This window comes from Lepisosteus oculatus, unplaced genomic scaffold (assembly GCF_040954835.1).
Source record: "Lepisosteus oculatus isolate fLepOcu1 unplaced genomic scaffold, fLepOcu1.hap2 HAP2_SCAFFOLD_37, whole genome shotgun sequence".
Lineage (NCBI taxonomy): Eukaryota > Metazoa > Chordata > Actinopteri > Semionotiformes > Lepisosteidae > Lepisosteus > Lepisosteus oculatus.
The window spans coordinates 1,910,706-1,915,790 of record NW_027167902.1 but is presented as its reverse complement, the minus strand read 5'-3'; positions in this window follow the sequence as shown (position 1 = coordinate 1,915,790).

Sequence of the window (5,085 nt, the reverse complement as noted above, 5' to 3'; positions counted from 1 at the left end):
AATTGCTAAAATAGTATGCTTACAGAGCATTCAGAGTCTCATAGAGAAAATAAGTTGAGAATATGACAAGTTCCTACCATCTCAAACACTGCCAATCTAGAACAAAAAGAAAATACTTGAACGCCTACAGTAATCGAACACAAACCAGAACATATCAGTGGATGACAATGAAATGAAGTCACAAAATGATTCTACCCTTTCAAGTCCCAAAAAGGACTGAGGAACTTACCGGAGGCGATCCCTGGATTTCAAACAGAGTACAATGTAGCCAATGTAGGGGAGAAGATTACAGAGAGCTCTTCTCAGATTGCTCAGAGTCAGCCCCAGGACCCTTTCCTGACTGAAGCAGACAAAGTTGTCAAACAGGTAGGTAGAAATGAGTAAGGAACAGAGAGTATGGTTATTCTTGCATTGTTTTGTTCGTCTGTCAAAGAAAAGAGTGCTTCTGACTTTTGTCAATGTTCATCTTTATTTTAGGAGAAGAACAAATGGTGGTATCACACTTTGCTCAAGTGTATGATGCCATGTGTGTACAGCAGACATCACCAAAGGAACGGGAGACACCTGAGTAAAGAGAATATGAAAAGACTGATGAAAAAAAGCACCAGGAGAAATCCATTGAATATGCACAATCTCGTCCAGTATTTCAATGAAAAGTTTCAGTGTTGTTTTTAGTGTCGTCATATTGCATACATTTAAAACAATGTGTCTTGTTTAATGAACAATTTCATTTACTTTAGTAAAAAGTGTTGTTTACTGTAGTCCTAGCACGGATGCAATTGTTAGAAAAAACGTGAATGAAAAACTGAATGTTTCATACAATATGGGTTTGTGTTAACCCACACACCTAAGTGAAATGTTTGATTACGTTTACAAGACATAACACATAATTCAGTTGAGTGTGAAAGGGAACGACAGAGAAAGTCACAAACAAAACATTTGTGAAGGACTTGATGAATGTTTTTTCTTTAGCAATTACAAAAAATAAAGAATTTTTCAACAAGATGTCTTTCTATAGCGAGTTTCATTTGAGATAGTCTTTTCTTAGAAGTGCAAGAGTGGTATTCCCTACAATTTATTCCCCAATTTGATCATTCTCAGAAATTAGGAGACAGAAACCACACCTACTGTAATATTAGACCTTGTAACAAGGCAACTAGGTTTCAATGGCTTAAAAGGTGCATAAAGAGGCTCATGTATAATGACCTCCAGTGTCCCACAGGTTTCCCAAATCATTTCTTAAAGTATGGAAAAAGAGGAAATAAAGTGTCTACAGAAAGCGTATACCCCCTTGAACTTTGATCAGTTTGTTGCGCCAGTGCCTGAGTTTTATGCACTTAAATGAGGACCTCTTTCTCACACCACATATGTTATACTTTCAATGGGAAAAAAGGAAATATTAGAATTGTATACATTTTAAAGCCATGTGTTCATATTTGGTAGAAGCCCTAACAACACCTAAAAAACACCTAACAACGGGTGCAGGACCGAATTAGGGCAGTACCCACTATTGATAAACATACATAAAACAATATTAAAGTACTGGCTTTAATATTAGCCAGACACAGCCGGATGAGCTCTACCAGCCAGGACAGGAGGCTCTACTGTACACAGAGAGGGGAGGGAGGGGGGAACAAGCTGACCAGCCGTGTGGAATGCTACAGAACCCCAAACAGACAAAACATACTACCCGAATATTTGACCAAGATATCCAGACACAGCTGGATGAGCTCCACCAGTCAGGACAGGCTAATAAGATACACTCCACAGACATTCACAACAGCGACATATCATAAACACTTGAATTACTTATCTAGACTCTCGAAACAAAATTTCGAGAAAAAACACATTGCCCAACGTTAGAAAGCACCTTGCATTACATTGCTTGAAAAACAATTTTATTTCGAAAGAATTATGGATCGGGAATTCTTCGAGGAAGTCGTGGTCACACAGCATGCCGCCCCATATATCAGGGAGCACATTGGATCAAGGCACCGTCTCTTTCAAGACAACGATCCGAAACACAAAGCAGCAAGGGCGAGGCTTACAGAAGAACGAGTGAACTGGGTGAAAACTCCAGCCGAATCTCCAGATTTAAATCCAATAGAGATGGTATGGCATTCGCTGAAAGACAATGTTTGGAAAACTGCTAAACCCAGCACAAAGCAAGAACTGATACTGATACAATGTCTTTTGATACTGATACTGTATGAGTAGGGCTGTTTCACCACTCCTTTTTTTTTGTTGCATGCAGCAGTACTTCTTATGGTAGTACTTAAGTACAGTACAGTAGGTACTTACATTAGTACTTCTCGCGTTAAAAAAGTTAGGTGTTAGCATAAACTATTAGTAATAAATAATATTAAACTTAGCACTGTAATAAATTATGCTAATATTAAATTCGATTCTGCTCTGAGAATGTAGGGGGAAGGAAAAATGCCAGTGGTCTTTTCACTGATGAACTTGTGCCTGATGAACACCACTGCGTCACACCACACAGCTGCGAGTGCACCTCACTGTGCACCTCACAGGCACCTCACCTCACAATTGCAGGTAAAATAAAAATGGCGGATAACTTTCTTTCTAGCTTCGTGAAGCGGTCGTGCCATATTATACATATATACCATAATAAGAAACATAATATGTACAGTAGAATTTTTCACTTTAAGCTGGCATTATCCAGAACCGGGTCAGGGCCCGGACCCGGACCGTGCAGTGTGGTCCGTCGGCCTTCTAAAGATGTTTAGGAGATCGAGGCGCCCTTGGATTTGATTAGAAACTTGCAAAATTTCTTAACTTGACCCCATTATCTTAAAAAAAACGGCCAGGCCCAGACCAAAGCATGAAGGCTGAGAGGATCGGGGGACTCTCATTTTTGGTAACAGCGTACAGTAGTAGATCAGTAACCTCTGTTTATCGTGATAACCTTTAATTATTTTACAGTACTTTTTCAATGATAAAACACATTGTTTCGCCAGTTTTGCTAAAGATACGGTTTTAGTGTTTACGCGTAAATTTGTAAGCCGTAGGTTTAAATCTCGTGGTCTTATTTTCTGCATTTTCATCGTAAGGGAAGGCGCTAGTTTGCGATTTACGCGCTGAACATTGTAAGCAGAGGAGCCTTAAGGCACAGCCTCGCCTTAACACCATCGTTTGCATTGTCATTGTCATCCAGAAAAGCAGTCGTAAGAAAATGAATCTGTGGCGGCTCCGAACATTAAAAAAACTATATCTAGACTGCAAATACATCCCAATCTTACTATCAACACGTTTTAAGAGCCCTCTCCTTTCCACCGGTATACAAGCTAAGAGAGAAATATTGGAAATCCCATCTGAAGTAGCCCTCGTCTCACCTTCGGAGCTGTGAGCGATGGGGATCATAATTAAAAAGGGTACAGTTACTTTGAAAATGTGTATGTGATACTTAAATTTAAATAAATTAAAAAGATAAATTATATAACACATACTGTGCTATCTACGTCCATGTGTTTAAGACGTATGAATCGGTTTTAAAACAGGCACACCCCTTCTCACAAATCCGACTGGAGTCTCAGTCCGTCATCGCGATGAAATAGGAGCTCAGATGTAGGCTAAGTGATTGCAATTTACTTATTTAAAAGAACCACTTCAAATCAAAAGGGAGACATTTTGTAATGGTAGTTATCGTATTATACAGTATACGTAATTGTAGATATACAGTACATAAAGGGTATGAATAGGTGTGAGCTTTTACTGTATATTTAATATTTTATCTGACCCATTTGTAGAAACCGCCTACTCAGATTTAGTTAAGTGGTCTGCCACCATAAAGACAGAAAAATATAATGACACCCAGTTACATTAACTGTAAAATAAACGCCGTAACTGCGGCCATATGAAAATTTTGATAAAGATTATACAAACATCCTAAGGAGCTCTATGACATATGAGCGTCGAAATAATGGTTGGTGACCTGACGTAACATTGCTCCCTGAATTACGTGATCTGTATATACCCAAATACAGATATATCACATAGGGAGATGCAGTCAAACATTGCATTGCTATCGTCGTGGTGAACTATTTCTCCGCTGTTTAAAACTTGTTTCGTAAGTGTCATCAAATATTCTTGTCAATTTGTAGCGAAATCGATATACTGTATCATAATCCTTCAGCTATCTATAATGTAGTGAAACGGCTAATTAATATTGATAAATTCCCTTATTCACAGTGACTTTTGCTCAAACCCCTGTTGCATAATGGGTTAATTTTATATAAAAAACATTTATATCATAGATATAATACAAGCTTTGAAATGAAATAGTACATTTCCAGGTTTCAGTTAAACATTTTTAAAAAAGCTCATGACTTTAAGCATTCTGAACATTGAGAATGTTATTTGGGAAACAAATGTTTATTATAATGTTTATGTTTAGGATCTGTCTCCTACTGAGTCAGCATGCAGCATTCAACACCATTAGGTTTAATATTAAAACGTTGTGTATTTCCTGAATTGTTTTTTTTATTCTTTTCTATTAGACCATACAAGACTATGCAGGATATCATTTATTTGCCATTTTTGCCTTTTCCAGATACCTGGGAAACAAAGCTCATATCTCATTTGCCAATGGAGCCCAGTCCTAAGCCTGGTGCTCTGTCCCCCTCCCCGAAGGACACAGACTCGAATCGACCCGCGCCCTTAAGGCGACAGGATCTGATCTCCACGTACTGCCCGCCTCCCAAGATACAGCTTCTGAAGGACACCTTCCAAGAGAAACTGATGCAGGAAAAGGAGAAAAAAATGATCGCCATGTACAATCGGCGGCAGGAGGCAGCTCTACAGAAGATGAGAAAATGTTTCCAATATGTCAAATACGCTGCGGAGAAGAAGACGGGGAACAGCTATCGCTTCCAAGCCCAACAGGGCCCCGAGAAGAACATTGTGGGGTATGATCGGTCTTACCCCCTGAAGCCTATGGGTAACAGGAAAGTCTCCGGCCCTGGTGAGGTTCAGGCTGTGGACCGCCCGGAAGCACAGAGTGATTCCTTGTTTGCCCCCACCCCGCCTCAGGATGGTCATGAGAGGCCCTGCGAGAGGCCGGGCAGG